Source organism: Panthera uncia, chromosome D1, assembly GCF_023721935.1.
Source record: "Panthera uncia isolate 11264 chromosome D1, Puncia_PCG_1.0, whole genome shotgun sequence".
Classification (NCBI taxonomy): domain Eukaryota; kingdom Metazoa; phylum Chordata; class Mammalia; order Carnivora; family Felidae; genus Panthera; species Panthera uncia.
The window spans coordinates 34,389,520-34,408,813 of NC_064808.1; the positions used below are offsets into that span (position 1 = coordinate 34,389,520).

At 33.3% G+C, this 19,294-nt stretch overlaps 1 pseudogene; it reads right to left on the minus strand.

Annotated features, from left to right (window-relative positions):
* Positions 1-5,913: 5,913 nt before the first annotated feature.
* Positions 5,914-19,294, minus strand: part of LOC125928999 (40S ribosomal protein SA-like) — a 47,510-nt pseudogene continuing 34,129 nt past the window's right edge.

The window sequence follows — 19,294 nt, forward strand, 5'->3', positions numbered from 1 at the left end:
AAAAGAGACCAAAAATAATATTTTTAGAGAAGGACATATATTGATATATATGGCTAGAAATAGAGAACCAAAACATAGACAAAAAAGAGACAAAAACAATACTCTTAGATATACCAGAAGAAAATTGTACTGATATATGTATTAGTCTATAGGTTGACAGAGCTAATCCAATGATAAGTGAAACAAAGAAAAACATTGTGAAAGTATCAAATTTAAATTTTAAAAAATACAATAAACATTGATAGAAGTGGGCAAGCCACTATTTCTCCTTCAAAGGAGAAAATACATTTATATATATAATATATATAATATATATTTATATAATAATATATTTATATAATATATAAATATATAAATAAATATATAAATATAATATATATTTATATAATATATATTTGTCTTCATGTTTTCACAATCTTATAGGTGGTATATCTACCCAAGGCTTTTGTGGGTGTGAAAAAAATTACATGAGCATTTTACCATTCATATATATATATATATATATATATACATACATATATATATATATCAGTCATATATATAAAATGTTGAAGGGGGGGAAAAAGAGTTTGTGACACTAGAGTTCTAAATATAACTCCCAAGATATTATCTACATTTAAAGCCACAAAAATTTTTTTAATTGTGGTATAATTCATATACCACAAATTTTACAATCTTAATAATTTTGAAGAATACAGTTCTGTAGTGTTACATATATTCATAGTTATGCAACAAATACAAAAATAATTTTTTAATATCCAAAGTCTCATGAATTTCACTGTCCAACTAATTTTTCCTGAAAATCTTACTTTAATAAAAGATAAATTAGAATAAAATTTAAGTGTGAGGAAACATTTTTAAAAAGAAAACCTAGTTGGGGCACCTGGGTGGCTCAGTTGGGTAAGCGTTAGACTTCAGCTCAGGTCATGATCTCACGTTTCATGGGTTCGAGCCCCACATTGGGCTCTGTGTTGACAGCTCAGAGCCTGGAGCCTACTTCGGATTCTTTGTCTTCCCCTTTCTCTGCCCCTCTCCTGCTTGCATTCTGTCTCTCTATCTCTCTCAAAAATAAATAATAAGCATTAAAAAAGTAAAAAAAAAAAAAAAAGAAAACCTAGTCAATTCTATTTAAATAATCAAGTAATCTAAATAAAAAATTATACATAAGTAAAAGATAAAAATTTAACTTTAACCTACTAGAATTAAAAATTTTATTGCATATCAGTTAAAACTGAAGTGGAGGTGGGTAATGAGGTGGAGAAAATGAAAAATATTATTTATTTTCCATCTTGAATAAGAAAAGATATATTATTTCTGAATGTTCTGAATTAAAGTCAGAGGTTATACTTATTTAAATCTGTACCATTACAAGCACTTAAAATAATTATAAGGTATTTATCATATAGATCAAAGAACTAAAGAAAATTATACATGTATAATAGCGTATATATACATATAAACATACATAGAAAATGCAGTAGTAAAAACTATAAAATGTAGAATAAAACAACATCAACCAATCTGTTATGACATGAAGTAAAATGGGATAAATCTACAATTTAAAAATACGCACTTTATGAGAGATATGCCAGATATAACAGCACTGAAATAAAAAGATTGAGAGGCTTCTACTTTAGGATAAAAGGCTTAACCTCACGCATAAGAACATTGGAAATGACGATAAAGGGAAATGACTACAAAGGGGAATAGATTGATGAATGATTGAGAAAGTGTTCAATGATTCTTAAAGATAGAACCAATTGTATTCATCCTCATGGATAAATAAAGGCTGAGTGATCTAGAGCTTAGGCTACCCCCAAGAAGAGAAGGCAGAAGACAGAGGGGCAATATTGTCACAACTGGTTACCAACGAAATGGAGGGTACAATATACAAGAGTGATAAACTCTTATAATATATTTTACTGAAAATAATTTTAAGGCTGGAAAAAATGTACAGGATAAGTGTAAATTCAAACCAAAAGAAAGCAAATGTAAATATTAATGCCTGACAAAGAAGATTTCAAATAAATTTAATTAAATGAAAGAATTGTGTCACTTTTATTGATTAGGTTTTCTATCTGGTCCTTACAGGATTAGCCCCAAATCATTAAATAATAAATAGTAATCATTTTGTAGATGTGTGTGTATGTATAAGTAAAGAGGATAGATAGAAAGATAGAAAGAGGATACATGATAGATAGATAGATAGATAGATAGATGATAGATAATAGAAATAATTGAAAGGAGATATTAATGATTTCCCTTATGAGTGTTTGCAACATATCTAATATATATTTATATAGTCATTTATCTATCTTGCATAGGGTTTTTAGAAAATGTTTTCTAGATGCTATGTTTACAAGAAAAATACAGAAAGAAGCCATATTCCTCTGTGCACAGTTAAGGTATAGCATTAATGCAGCTGAAGTTATGCACAGCAGTGAGTTCCAGTGCAAATATAAGTCTAATTTAAACTCCAACTTTTCTTGCTGAGTAAGTGGCTCATTAATGGTAAGTGGCTCATTTAAAAAATTGTCCTGGAAAAAAAAAACATAAAATTACCCTCCATTTCATTAGTGCTAGATGTTTCTTTTTGCATATTTCCCTGAGCTGATAGTGCCTGGTGTTAATCACTATGTCAAGTTCAGATTGTACCTGCAATACTAGATGGAAAGCCAGTCGAGTATTCACTCTCATTCCACATCACCCCCTTGACGGTCTCACTGTTTCCTTGATAGTCAATTATTTTGGGAAATTATTTCTGCTCTGAGTTTTTTTCTTTCCACTAGGATTAATTTGATCATGGACTTGTTTTCCCTGCTCATGATAAATCATGGAAATTGGAGTGTCTCTCACTGGTGTGTTGTAAGGCTTCTGGCTCCACCTTTAAAGACATTTCCTCAGGATGGAAAACATGACATTTGGAAACTCAAAGACAAAATTAAATTTGTGTTTCCCCTATCTTTGTGTGTACACTTAATAGATTTTTATATAAAATATCTGGAAATTATTTGTTTTGTTTTTAAATATAGGTGCAGAAAGAGGTTAAAGATATCTTCCAAGCTCCTTTACAATACTTGGCTTTCCATTTCAACAGCAGCTCTATGAGATGGATAGTAACATTCTGACTTTTCAAATGAAAAAACACAGGATCTATGATATCAAATTATATCAAATTATATAATTTGTGTAAACCTGAATCTAGTGACCAGCAAACTTGAATTTTAAACCCAAACTTCCTTGAAACCTATTTTCTTTCTTTCTTTTTTTTTTTTTTTAAGTTTTATTTATTTATTTTGAGAGAGCTTGCATGCAAGCAGGGTGAGGGGCAGAGAGAGAGGGAAAGAGAGAGAGAGAATCCCAAGCAGGCTCCACGATATCAGCATGGAGCCCCATGTGGGGCTCAATATCATGAACCCTGAGATCATGACTTGAGCTGAAATTGAGTTGGATGCTTAACCAACTGGTGAAGCCACCCAGGTGCCTGGAAAACTATTTTATTTCTAACTACATCATATTAGTTTTTCATCTTAAATACACATTGCAACAAGAATGAAAATTAAAGAGCAGTTCCTCTTCCAAACTTTGTAGTTCATGGCAGATTGTGCTGAGGAAAAATTTCATAAATGCTAATCTTTACCATCAGAAGTGGACACTACCTGTCAGGAAAATGCAAGAGCTCTGAGTAAGCCAGGGTATTTTTTGTTTTTGTTTTTGTTTTTTAATTTTATTGTTATGGACTAAAAAACTTTGCAGTTAGAACATTTAGCCACCAACCATCATGACTCTCTGGATTTGATGAAGTAATATTGCTTGCTTCTCTCTCCATGCCCAGGGAAAGGACTTAATTTTTCCCCTTATTTTTTCCCATTCAGGAAGCAGTGACTTGCCTACCCCCTGATTGGTGAATTTGCAGTTCGAAAGTCTTCTTTTCTCTTCCTCCTGCTGAGTTCTACCTGACTGCAGGTAAAATGCATTTTATTTGGCTCTTTGCCGTGCGGTAACAGAGGCCTGCACCAACTATGGGCTAGTTAGTACGAATTTAGCACTAAGGTGAAGTTATCAAGCCCTTTTTGCTACAAGGCTTAGTATTTCTACTAATCTACCATTTACTAGTGCAAATATCCCCCATCTGTATGACTCCTGTGTCCACTGCTCCTTTTATTTTTCCTTTTAATCGGCTAGGGAAATTATTCACTGAATCCTTTCATACCATCCTGGTCCATGCTACCTCCTAGATCTACTTTTTTAAGCATCTTACCTCCACCACTGGTCCTGCAATTCCTGTTTCCTGTTCTTCCCAGAAGAAAATCTCTTCCTCAGAATTTGATGCTTGATACTCCCTTGGTCTCCTTCCTTTACATGGTTATCCAGCTTAACTCAGATCCCTCCTCAAATGTCACTGACACATTCCAGGTCTGATTTTTTAAATATAAAACTAGAAAATCTGCTGTAATTATTACTATGCTTTATTATCTTTCATGCTTGACACAATTGAAATTGCATTATATATTTATTTGTTTACTTGTTTCTCTCCCCCACTAGAGTATAAATTTAATGAGGCAAAAACTTGGCCTTTTTTTCTTCTTTGCTAGATCTATCGATCTGTCTATCTATCTATCTACCTATCCATCTATCATCTATCTATCCTAGGATATATACACAGTATAGCCGAAACATCTCTTTTTCTCTTGTTTCAGTCCAGTTCAGACCTGATTCATTCAATTTTAGGTATTCTTTTGCTATTTATTTTGCCAGTAATTAACTTTATTTTGCATCCTTTGACAATAGGTACCATTTTGTCGACATCCGTAAATTCCTAAGATGCTAAAGAATGCTAGGCCTACATAAAACAGATACCCTGTTACTTTAGATGAGTATATCATGATTAACTTAAATATTTCTCCAATACTATTTGGGGGTACATATGTATATATGTATGTATTTTTCAGTTTAAAATATGCTGCAGTAAGTATCTGTATGAATTTATATTTGCCAGTATATCTATTTTTTTTTTTTTTTGAGGAATTGCTGAGTAAAAAACAGCAACATCTGACAGACAGTTCTTTAACTGTCAACTTGATTTCTTTGGGACTGTAGTAATTTATATATCTACTGACAAGAATATGCCTCGGTGTGCACATCTTACAATTTTATATTGCCATTCATTTAGTCTGTTATCTCCATAGATGAAAAAATAATATTTCAATATAATGTAATTACTGAACAGGTTAAAGTGTGTGTGTGTGTGTGTGTGTGTGTGTGTGTGTGCGCGCGCATTGGTCACTTCCATTTGTTCCTTGGAAAATTGCCTGTCCATGTCCATTTAAAAACAATCAATATACCAGACAGGTAAGTGAGTAGGTATGTGTGATTATGGATAAAAGCTCTTCCAGTTACTGAAATATTTAACTCTTTTGTGCCTCAGGCACTATGACTGCTTTTGAAAACAGCTCTACATTTAGATTTTTATAAATAGAGTTCAGACTCATGCCTCCCTAGCAAAAAATTCTTCCTGCCAATCATTCCCTTCCTGATGATATTTTATTCATTTGTATTCTTTGGAATATGAGATAAAAGTCTACGCTTTTCTTTGTTCTGTTGCAATATACTCTTGAATGTATTTTCACAGTCTGTTCAAGTCCTTAGAGAATAATGTGTCCTCCTTATAATCTCTCTATATCAGTAACCCATCTAAATTTATATGCCTAAAAATAAAAGCAAAAACCAAGATAATTAAAAACATAACTATCCCTTATTCTAAATTGTTAAAACTAGTTCTGCTCATTGATATTTCTTCATTTATGAAAAGAATCTAAGGTGATTAAAGTGATATTCTTGGAAAATTAGGATTTCTTCCATCATGTGATCTTATGTTTTTGTTTTATTTTTATGGTCTTTTTTTTTTTTTTTTTTTTTGGTAAGAAACCATTTGTTTCCCATCAAACTTATTTCCATTTTGTTTGCCTTTGTGGAAGAGTAGCTTAAGGTTGTTTCTACCCATTCAGTGACCTGAGCAGTGGGAACCGTGGACCAGTCTTTAGTGACAGGCTGAGCACTTCAGTCTTTAGTAGGGAACTCCTGAATAGGCACAGAGGGCACCCGCATGCGTTCAGACCAGTCTGAGACTTCAGGTTGAGTAGCAGTGAACTCAGGAGCTGGAGCAGTCTATTCACTCTGAAGTTCCTCCCTGGTCACAGCCTTTTCACCTGCCCTTCCTTTTTGGTCTCTTCAGGATCTCTATAGAAGTACAGATCAATCATGACCTCCCATGGGTGTTCACGGGAAATGGTGCCATGCTGCTCAGAAATTCTGGGCCAGCAATCACCACATCAGATACACTGTGTGTGCTCCCTTGTTGTTGCAAGGTTTAGCAACGTCCACATAATGCAGAGGAGAGTCTGTGTTACACAGAATGATGGTAGGCAGGTTAACATAAGATGCCTCTGTGAGAGGCTGGTAGTCGGCCCCGGGATTAGTAACCACCAGAAGTCTTGGCTCCTGGAAGGCTGCCTGAATCTGATTAGTGACGGTTCCAGGAATCAAACAGCCAACAATAGGAGTGGCTCCAATAGCAACAGCAAACTTCATCACAGCTCGCTGGTCAGTACTCCTGGATGATATGATGCTGATATCATCTGGGTTTTATATGGCAACAATAGCATGAGCTGCCAGAAGATTCTCCCAGGTTCTCTTCAGATTTATGATGTAATACCAGCACTTATCCTTTTGTAGATGTACTGTTCCATTCGAAAGTCAGGTTGGTGCAACATGAGTGAGTTCCTGCTGTAAGGAATTTGAGGACATCTTCCTCCTTCATTTGCAAGATATCAAGGGCTTTGGACACTGTGAAAGTTTCCCTTCAGTTTATGATGAGAATACAGAAGAATGCCCTATGGACTCTCCCCGGAAAGCTCAGAAAATCTTCACTCTCAACTTTAAATCAGGCTTGTGGCTACTCCAGTCTTGAACTTCTTATTCCAGGTCTCAGACTGAGGTTTCCTTTTTATCACCTTGTGTCTGAGATACATCTTATCAAACATGGTCTAGTACTTGGTTTTCTAGAACTAGTAATGTTTTCCAGTCCTGCCAATACCACGTCCCTTATATTTTCCCCTGAGATTTTATTTCTGTCTCGTATTTCCAGATTACTGTCTTCTTATGTACTGACTACTGACAATTATCTATGATTTCACTCTGTGTTCTTTTTTCAGGATTAAGCTGGTTTGGGTCTGCCTTATGTCTAGTCTTTTATCTCCCATGCTGTCAAAAGTTCCTTTCAATACTCCAAGTGGGTGTGGTCCTCTAGGGCCTGCTCCACCCTACAGTGGCTTTCCAGTACAAATTGTGGCCTTGCAATTCATCCCCATTCTACCATAGCTATGTAATATTTTTTAATGTATTTATTTAAATTCCATTTAGTTAACATACAGTGTAGTATTGGTTCCAGAGTGTACACACACACACACACACGCACGCACACACACACACACACACACACATCTTTATGCATTTATCAGTTGATGGACATTTGGGCTCTATCCATAATTTGGCAATGTTGATAGTGCCGCTATAAACATTGCGGATCATGTGCCCCTTTGAATCAGCATTTTTGTATCTTTTGGATAAATACCTAGTTGTGCAGTTGCTGGGTAGTAGGGTAGTTCTATTTTTAACTTTTTGAGGAACCTCCATACTGTTCTCCAGAGTGGCTGCACCAGTTTGCAGTCTCACCAGTAGTGGGACTCTATTTCTCCTCATCCCCATCAACATCTGTTGTTTCTTGAGTTGTTAATTTTTGCCATTCTGACAGGTGTGAGATGTTACCTATTGTGGTTTTGATTTGCATCTCTCTTATGATGAGTAACGCTGAGCATCTTTCCATGTGTCTGTTAGCCATCTGGATGTCTTCTTTGGAAAAGTGTCTATTCATGTCTTATGTAACATTTTTGAGGAGTAAAGAAGCATGCTGACACCGCCAGCGCTAGATTGTTTTTATCAGATATATACTTATTTCTCTTTTAAGTGACTTTTGTTACATGTGTTACATTTTTTAAGTCACCTCTCTCTTGTCATTGACAAATCAAAGATTATCAAAAACTATTCATCCTTTACTAATTGATAAATACATTTTGATGCCAAAATTGCATGGTCATTGAAATGAAATGCATGGCAGCCCTGCAGAGTCGACGGCCCACTAAGTAGTGATAATTATTTGTCCATAAGACTCAGCTTGATCCAAAGTCATTTGGGATACCTTTTTCTTCTGTGTTCTGTGGTTTAGAAATAAGAAATAAGAAATAAGAAAATAAGATTCTCTTATAAAGTCAGTCACAAATAACCTGGAAATTCAGGCTTATTTCGCTACCATTAATGTAAGGAAATTATGCTTGATTTAGAAGGAAATTAGTTATGCACATGACTCGAAAAATCTCCTCTTGTTTTGTGAAGGCACAGAGTGCCAATTAATTATATCTATAGCAACCACGAAAGTTTCCAGAAAATTACTAGGTTAAAGAAGACTTTTGACAACTGATTTTAATTTATTTTTATGTCCTATATAAGTATTATATATTTCTTGTACTTACTAGATTGTTTTAAAAATGCATAGAGCACTACAAAATTCTATTTTTAACTCTTTTAGAGTTCTGTTGCACAGGGATGATGACTGAGTTTGATGTGAATCGAGGAGAATTTTAAGTGGATTATGACATTTCAATTTGAGGACTAAGATGCATCAATAACATCAGAGATCTGTTGAAATGTGTGAAGGCTGAGATTGGGGGAGAGGAAAAAGAAGGTTAATGAGAAGGGTCACAACTCCTCCTTGTGGGGCAAATTTTGAAGTGATTTCTTTCTCATGAATAATGGAGCTAGGCTTCAAAATAAATTTCATAAAAAAAGAATATATATATATATATATATATATATATATATAGTAAAATCCACCATGCTCAGAATGCAGTGTTTTTCTTTTCAAGTAAGTCAATTTCTTTTTGGGTTTATGTCTTTTAATTTTTTTTCCTATTTGGGTCAAAGAAATCGTATAGTCAGTTTCACAGGCCCCTAGAAGTCCCGTTAATCAAATGAATTATAAATTTATTTCATTACCCTAAAATGTAACAATTATATAAATTAATAATTATAAATATCTGACATTATCCGTGAATAAAAGTTTAGTACGTTGCTTTATTGATTAAAAATATAATTTCATGTTATGTTAAGTTGAGCAGCACCTATTTTTTTCCCATAGGTTATTATGAATAATTGAAGAGAATTATAAATGTGTTCTCTTTTATTTGCAGAGAATAGGTCAACAGCATAGCTATACTAAAGGGAATTTTAGAAGTTTATTAAGGAAACAAATAAAAGAGATTAAAAGAAGGAATGGGGAAAAAGAAAAAAAATAAATATGTAGAATAGGCCAAAAATACATAGTGACTATACTTATAACGTCTTGTGTGGTTAAAAGTAGAAATAGAATTAAAATACATGATAATTAATTTGGAAGCAGCACCATAATTTGTTGTGGACCAATCCATTCACTGAAAACAACTAGCCAAGCTGGGGTAAAAAAAAAAAGACAAAAATTATATTTGAGAGCATACCACAGCAAAGACTTATTAAGTTATAATTCTGAGAGAGAAAATAACCTAAGCAAAATGAACCAGACATTTGGAAACACTTTTCCTATTGAAGTAGTTTTCGAATTTCCCAGGGGGAGGAGTAGGTGGATTGTTGGAGGTGGGAATGGGTATTGAGCTGAGAAGTTAAGCAGAAATCTGAGGCTGAACATCTGAGAGTCCAAACTGTACCCTCATCATATCAGGAGATTGGTAGAATAAAAATTAGAGTTGAGCTCCTGTCACATTAGAGGCTCTGTAAACACCCAGAATTTTCTACTAGACTCCAAAAGACTCTATCCAAGGAGATAAACTAGACTGGAGATAAACCAGTTGTCACTGAAAATAAATTTGAAGCACCTAATTTCTGAGAAGATTAAGGTAATCTACTCCTAACCAAGCTGCCTGCCAGAAGAAAATTAAACCCTATCTAGAAGTTATGTACACAGATACCAAATAAACTATATAGTTTTTATCTACAATTTGCTCAAACAACTCCACAGAAACATTTCCAGGTAAGATGCAGCAGTTTGCAGCAGAGTAATGCTCCTGTCACACCTAGCCAAATAAATAACAAAACCATACTTTTAAAGGCATTGAGGGACTTTGGAGGCAATAAGGCCTGCATGAGCTAAAATTCAGAGAAAAAAAAACTGTGTTGGGGGGTGCCTGGGTAGCTCAGTTGGTTAAATGACCCACTCTTGCTTTTGGCTCAGGTCATGATCTGACAATTTGTGAGATCGAGCCCTCTGTCCGGCTCTGTGCTGACAACATGGACCCTGCTTGGGATTCCCTCTTTCTCCCAATCTTTCCCCCTTCTCTGCTCATGCAAAATAAATAAGTAAACATAAAAAAAAAAAAGAATTGTGATGAGTTGAGGATGACCAGCTACTTTTGCTCTACTTGTGACATTGTCTGCTTCTGCCTGTCGGTTAAAATCAAGCTTGTTCCAGACAAGATACTTTCCAAAGACAGAAAGATAATCCAGTAATGCATTTTGCAGAAACTCAGGGCTAGAGTAACACATGAACCTTTCAGTGGTCTCAAATTTGAAGCTAATTCTTAGCTCTGGGATTGGATACAGGGCTAGAAAACTAAGCCAAAAACATATATATGAGAGTTCACTATCTTCAATGTTTAGGGGGAAAAAGATATTCATGGGGTGAGGTCTTGCTTTAAGATAAATATAGTCTCTCCTAGAGATATTTATAAAATTTAAAATTGCATGGGCTGGGAAGCTGAAGAGCTAACTTGGGAACCCAAGAATAGCTGAGATTTGGGAACCCAAGAATATAGGACTGAGAGACAAGAAACCTTAGCCTTGAAAGAATCATCAGGTAAAATAGGGATAAACTGGCTGCTGACTGAATCTTTCTAAACATTAATAGATAATTTTTATGATTTAGATAAATCATATGATTGAGATAATAAAATATGACTAACTGTAAAAGGAAAATAAAGCAATAAAGACAAACCTACCAATGAACTGGATATAGAAATACAGATATAAACACTCAACTTGGAACATAAAAAGAAAACTAAAAAATTTTAAAAGTATGAGAGACATATGCAACACAGTCAAATGTGTTAGCATACAGGCAATTCAAGTTCCATGGAGAAAAGAGAGAGAAAATGGAGGAAAAGCAGTACATGAAAATACAATGAGCGGTTTTCAAAAATGAGTGGAAGACATGAATACGCAGACTCAAAAGGGGCAGCAAAGAAGAGCAGTATAACTTTACACACAGACAGGCACAGACACACACACATAACCAACTCTCTTCTATACATAGTAGTAAAACTGCTAAAAAGTGACACAAAGTGAAAATCTTGAAAATATACAGGAAAGAAAAAAAATACATTACTATCAAAGAAAGATATATTTGTTGACCTCTTAATAGAAACAATGGAAACTAGTGGCAATGGTATGGCATTAGTGTACTAAGAACAAATAGCAACCAACCTAGTAATATATACTCAGAAAGAAAATCCTTAAAAATAAAGACAAGAAATAGAAGACGGAAATTGGAAGCAAGCAGGCTGACATGTAAAGAAAGGAATATTGCAGATTATAGTCAAGAGATAACAATGGAAACATGGATGTGTAGGAGAAAATGAAGCAGACTAAAAGGAGCAAATAAGTGGGCAAATATAAATAAGTGTTGATTAAAAATGAATAACTTAAGGGCACCTGGGTGGCTCAGTTGGTTAAGCGTTTCACTTTGGCTCAGGTCATAATCTCATTGTTCGTAGATTCAAGACCCACCTTGGGCTCTGTGCTGAGCTCAGAGCCTGGAGCCTGCTTTGGATTCTGTGTCTCCCTCTATCTCTGTCCCTTCCCTGCTTGTGCTCGCTCTCCCTCTCCCTCTCAAAAATAAACATTACAAAAAATGAATAACTTAAATAAATAAAAATTAACAATATTTATACTGGTCTAATGAGGTTAACCCTATGTAGAACTGAAATGATGGAAATAAAAGATACATATTGTGGATATAATTTAATAGATTTAGGGCTCTAGTAGAATTGGGAAAATGTAAATATTGTTTTTATTGGACTGTAATAAGATAATGGTTGATGTTACAACCCTCTGAGTAATAATTTAAAGAAGAATTAAACAATGTGTAAATGATAATTTAATAGAGTTTACAAAGATATAAATGCATGATTAATTCAAAAGAGAAGGGGAAAAATGGAACATAAAACTGAATAACACATATGGGAATGAATAACAGGAAGGTAAAAGAAAACAGAACCATATCAATGATGATAATAAATGTAAATATATATTATACTCCAAGTAAATCACTCCATTTGGGGACTGAATAAAAGTACAAATTCCTCTTATATACTGCCTAAACGAGTTACACTTTAAATCCAAGGATGAGAACTTTAAAAAAAAAATGCTGTATAGAAAATCAAAAGCAATTTGGTACAACTCATTAATATCACATAAAGTAGATTTTAATGCAGAAAACATCCTTAGAGATAAAAGGGATTTCATAATTATTAAGGAATTTAATTTAAGAATAAGATGTCATAATTCTAAGTCTATACTCTAAATAACACATATAAAGAAAAAATTAAGTGCAGAAAAAGGAAAATAGGCTCATAATAATGTTGACATATTTTTAGCAAACATCTAATAAACTGGGAGAAAAAAACAAACAAAATTTCTATAAGGTTAAATGCTTAAAAAATCTAAGTAACAGATTTAACCTAATTATATAAAAATAGTGTAAACAGTAAATGACAAATAACCATAGTATGAAGTTTATATTGAATATTCACCAAATTGGCCAGACACATACCATAAAGAAAAGTTCAATAAATTTTAACATTTGGGGATATTCTTGGTAAATCTCTAACCACAATGGATCTAAGCTAAATAAAAATCAATAAAAATAATAAATAGAAAAATATCAACTAAATGGGAATTAAGCTACATATTTATAAAGAACGTGTGTCAAAGAAGATATTAGCAAATATTTTAAATGAATGTAATTAAGTACAGATACAAATGTGTGACTCAGGTAATGTATAGACTTAATGCATAGACTTAGGGATACAGTATAAAGGGAAAAAGAGTGTATGTAAGTGACAAAGCACTAAATTCTACACCTGGAACTAATATTACACTGTATGTTGACTAACTGGAATATAAATAAAAACTTAAAAAAAGAAAAGAAATTACTTAAATCTTTATATCCAAGGCTAGGAAAATCAGCAAGTAAAAATGAAATAAATTAGAAGGAACAACAACAAAAAATCAATAAGATGTTAAAGAAATAACAGAAAATCAGCAAAAATTAATGGGTTCTTTGAAAAAAATATAAAAATCAAGTACTTGAAAGAGCAATTAACAGTAATAAAAGAAAAAATATCAGTAGCAAAAATTAAAATTATAGAATCATTAAAAAATATGTAAATGGTCTTTGACTTACAGTGGCTCAACTTATAATATTTCAACTTAATGATAGTTTAAAGTGATACTCATTTGGTATAAATCATATTTTGAATTTTGAATTTTGATCTTTTCCCAAACTGAAGATATGATAAGATCCTCTGTCTTGATTCTGGGCAGAGGCAGTGACCACAGCTCCTAGTCAGCCCCACCATCACAAGGATAACAACTGATATAACTGTTCCATACTCATACAACCATTCTCTTGATATATTCAACACTTTATTACAAAATAGATTTTGTGTTAGATGGTTTTGCCCAGCTGTAAGATAATGTAAGTGTTCTGAGAATGTTAAAGTTAGGCTAGGCTAAACTTAAGATATTCAGTAGGTTAGATGTGTTAAATGCATTTCTGACTTACTTATATTTTCAACTTACATCAGCTTTATTGGGATGTAACTCCATCATAAGTGGAAGAAAATATGTATAGAAGTAAAGTTAAATAGGTATTACGAACATTTTATTTCATCATGCATTATTTGACAATTTGGAGAAAGCAAATTGATTTCTTGATAAATGCTTTACAAAGATGACATCAGAAAAAAAATCTGAAGAATCTGGTGTTAATTGAGTAAATTAAATCATCATTGAAAAACTTTTCCATAAAGACAGATCAGATGGTTTTACCAGTTATTTTTTCCAAATATTTTAACAGAGGAATGCAACTCTTTAATAAACCATTCTAGAACATGCAAAAGAGGCAGAAATTCCCAACTCTTTTTTATAAGACCAATAAAAACTTGCTTCTAAAGCTTTGAAAAGATACAGCAAGTAAAGAAAATCTGAGACAAAAGAAAATTTTCTCTTGAATGTAGATGAAAAATTCCTTAATAAAACAATAGCAAATCTAATATAATGATAGAAATGAACATTATCAACAAACAGGATTTATTTTAGGTAAGCAAGGACAATTTATAATTAAAAAATCAAACAATATAAATCACCACAATTGAAAAAAAATTGTATGATTATTGCAATAAATATGGACCAAGCATGCAAAAAAAATTCTTATGATAAAATTCAGCAAAATTGGAATTAAGGCAAACATCTTTCTTTTACACACACACACAAATTCACACACAAAACTAAATAAAAACTCAGTGAAATAAATGGAAGTATTCAATATACTCTCTAAAACTTGAAGCAAAACACAAATGCCCTCTAGCTCCCGCTCTGTTAAGTCAGTGTTAAAACAGGGAGAAAAAAATACAAAGAATAAGAACTGGAATAAGAATAGTAAAAGAAATTCCCATATAATAAAGTTATAAATGTTGGAGATTATTCTGAAAAGAAATATTTAAATGAATAAGTTTACTTATCAAGATCACTTGTTACAAGTTCTCTTTTTTTTCTTAATTTTTTTTAACGTTTATTTATTACTGAGAGACAGAGAGACACAGAGCGTGAGCAGGAGAGAGGGCAGAGAGAGGCAGAGACACAGAATCCAAAGCAGGCTCCAGGCTCTGAGCTGTCAGCACAGAGCCCCATGAGGCCTCGAACTCATGGGCAGCGAGATCATGACCTGAGCCAAAGACAGCCACTCAACCAACTGAGCCACCCAGGTGCCCCTCAAGTTCTCTTTTTAATAAGTAATTTTGTTTTTACGTGAGGAAAAAGAATAGGCTGAAAAAAATGTAAAAGTTATCATATGGTAACAGTAACTTCAGCAATTAACTGAAAACTAATTTAACAAAAAATGAACAAGGCATTAATACTAAAAAGTCCAAAAAATGAGAAAAATTAAAGGAAGATTTAATAGATGAAGTAATATACCACTGTGAGTTGAAAGACTTAATTTTTAAAATGATAGCAATACCCTTTAAGTTGATCTAGAGATTGCAAGCAATCTCAATTAAGATCCCAACAGATTTGTTTGTTAGTTTTTGTGGCAATTAACAAATTGACTTCAGGAATTTATATGTAAATGCAAAGGGCAATGTTCAGACAACATTCTGAGTTAAACAAAATTTGTTAGCTCTACACTCCAGATATAAGACACATTATAAATATACAGTAATAAAGATGGTGTAGAATAGGTATCTGGTGGAAGCATTTAGAATCACTGAAAATGTTTCCATTCACATATGCTCCCCTGTTTGATGTCTAGGTGATAGTGCAGTGAGGAAAGGACGATTTTTGCATAAATGGAAAGATTGGACATTCACAGAGGAAAAAAATATATGTGCACTACTATTTTACACAATTCACAAAACTACTCCCAGAATTGTTTATCAAAAAGTAATACAGCAAAGTTTAGAAAATTGCCTAGTAGAATATCCTTGGAGTGGATATTTTTTTTTTTGAAAGAATCTTCTAATAGAACTAACCATAAATGAAAAAAAAATAACTTGTACAGTTTTAAGATAAAAAACTTCAGAACATCAAATGGCATCATTAAGTGAGTTATAATCAAGTTGCATAATAGAATAAAAATTTCCAATGCACATACTGAACAAGGGAATTATATTCAAATCCATTAAAAATTCCTACAAAAAAAAAAGAAAATAGCAAAAACTAAAAGGAAAAGGTACAAGAAACATGAATTGGCATTTCACAAAATAGGGTATATGAAAGTGTAATAAAAATAGAAAATGTTGCTTAAGCACATTAGCCTTTGGAATATGCAATTTAAAGTTACAATTGAATATCACTATACACTTACTAAAATGGTAAAATCTAAAAATTTAAAAATACTACCAAATTTCAATAAGGATATAGAATAACTGGAACTCTCCTAAATTAATTGTAGAACTATAAATTGGTACAGATATTTTGAAAAGTTGTTTCTTAGTATCTACGAACTCTGTATGATCCACTTCTACATGTATTCACTAAATGTATGTATACATATGGTCTTAAATGTGCACACACACACACACACACAGATGCTCTCAGAAGAATTGTTTGTAATAGTCCAAACTGGAAATACTCAAATGCTTATCTAGAAAAGAATGAATGAAAAACTGTGGCATATTCATGCAATGATATACTACACATCAACAAGAATGAATGAACTTCAAATACATAGAACAAAATGGAGAACTCACAACTATAATATTAAGCAAAAGTAGGCAGACATGAACAGGCCATGCTGTATTACTCTATTTGTAAAAAAATTTCATTAGGCAAAACTAATACAAGTACTTAAAAATTATGATAGCATTGCCCTTGGGGTGAGCAAATGTTGCTAAAAGAAGCACAGAGACTTCTGGTGTCCTATTTATAATGTTTCCTCCTATTGGTGCTGTCTACATGGATGTGTTCACTATGATAAAGATATTTGACCCTAACATGATGATTTCTGAACTTTTTGGTATACAAGCTTAAGTAAAATGTACAAAACAAAGCAAACAAACAATTATATAATGCAGCTGTCACCATCCTTTACTAAAATTCATATGGCTATAAATGCCTCCTTTATAAAAGAAGACTAAAAATCAATGATCTAAGTAGCCATCTAAAAAGCGAGAAAAGGCAACAGCAAACTCAACATATAAGAATGAAAGAAATAATGAAAATAAGAACAGAAAATAATTACATAAACGTCGAACAGAGAAGATGTGCAATGTAATTTGTTTTAGAATTTTGCTTTAAAAATGTATGTTTCATAGAAAATAACATGGGCTTATTTTGTAATAATTTCAGATCCACCCTTAATCTAATTAATTTAATAGATAAAGACCTCTTCTACCTGAATTCTCTCAATTCCACTCCAAGAAGTGACTGTTAAATGCTCCTGTGTTTCCTTGTAGATAAGAGTATATAACAGGTGAATATATGATATGATATTATGACATATTATTTTCAAGAATGTATTATTTTATATTTATTACCAAATTTACTTTCTATTTATTATAGATAATATGCATTCCTTGTCAGCATAAATGACCTATTTACATGTCTATACCTATATAAAAATGTACTGATACCTAAAATGACATATTACCTTTAAAATTTTTATTTTTTAATTTCTTTTTATTTTACTTATTTTTTTAAATGTTTATTTATTTTTGTTTGAGGTAGAGACAGAGTGCAAGTGGGGGAAGGGCAAAGAGAGAGGGAGACACAGAATCTGAATGAGTCTCCAGGTTCCCAGTGTCAGCACAGAACTCAACACAGGGCTCGATACCACAAACTGTGAGATCATGACCTGAACCGAAGTCAGACACTCAACTGGCTGAGATACCCAAGTGCCTCTAAAAATTTTATACCCTGGGTACACAAAAATTTACCTATCATAAATGTACAGATCAATGTTATCACAAAATAACTGAACCTTTGGAATTAACTCCAGTTCAAAAACCTAAAACAGAAGTCATGACAAGCATATATAAAATGTCTTTGTTGTTGTTATCTTGTAAAGAGAAGAACAAGCTTTCAGGGAAGTATAATAATGTAATAAAAAATAATATATTTACTCCTATCTTTAAGTTTCCTTAAGCATTTTCTCAGGGATCCAATATTGTCGTGCCTCTTTTCACCATATTGTAAGCATTCTGACAGAGAACTCCAGTTCAGTTCTACATGAGGAGATCTGAACTGTTATTGATCTTGGAAGTATTAGAATTGAAATTCCTACGAAGTATAGGTTCAAATCTTGTCACCTTGGCTACCTGAATTGTTTATTAATTCAAGAGGAATTGAAAGCACCCTGCAGTTGGTGAAAAGGTCACTGATTTCAGAGTAAATTTTAAATGATTCAAAGTCTTAGTATCTCATCTTCTGGAGCAAGGGGAGTAGTCTGGGAAGGAGCCACATGTGTCACACATTGAGTCAGCACAGGTTGAGTCAGCTAGAGCTGAGGGTTGGCCTCATCTTTTGGGGCAGAGTCAGGATAGTCTTCTGATTACAAAGACCCTGAGGATTCAAAACTGGAAGAGAGAAGTATTTGGCCTTGGGGACTTTGTCAGTTCATCTTTGTTGGGAGATCCAGCCCTCTCATCCCTCCAATGGAATTTGTCAGTCCCTTTTTACTTTCCCTGGTCTCTGTTGCCATGGTAACTGTTCAGAGCCCCTACTGTTTAGTTCATCACTGAAAAGGCAACATTTCAACATTTTCTGACACAAATTGGCAAGATATGTAGCTGCTGGCAGTACTATCTCAGCAGGACTCCTGGTAATGTAGTAGGAAATGTGTGGTAAGGCAATTAGAAAACACCAGTAGATAACTGAACATTCCATGTATAAGAAAATGCCTTTGGGAGATTTGCTACAGTACTTCCAGTGTTTGGAATGCACTGCATTTAGTAGCAATCTTCAATTCAATGAACACATTTTGTGTGCATACAGACCTTACACTGACTGCAAATCACATACAAACAAATGGATGTGATCTCTCACCTCAAGCAACTTGCACTCTATTGGTACAAATAACATATATTCAATCACAGTTAAACCAAGTCTCATTGTGTGTGGGATCTGAGTGAACAATTCTAGGAAGGCTTCAAATAGGAGATGAAATTCTAGGCGACCTCTCTTGTGCCTCTCATGGAAAGGTTATAGGGGAAGGGCACTAGACACAGAGAAAACTACAAGAGTGAAATAAACCATCGACGTGCTTTAGCCAGAGTTGCTAAAGAAAGACAGAAAGTCTCCTATGAATTCAGAGTAGGTGTAAACAGAGTGGCAGGAGATACAACTGGAAAGGTAGATAAATATTCACTTTTGCGTATTTTACACCAGTGTTTCAAATCATGCTATACGAAAG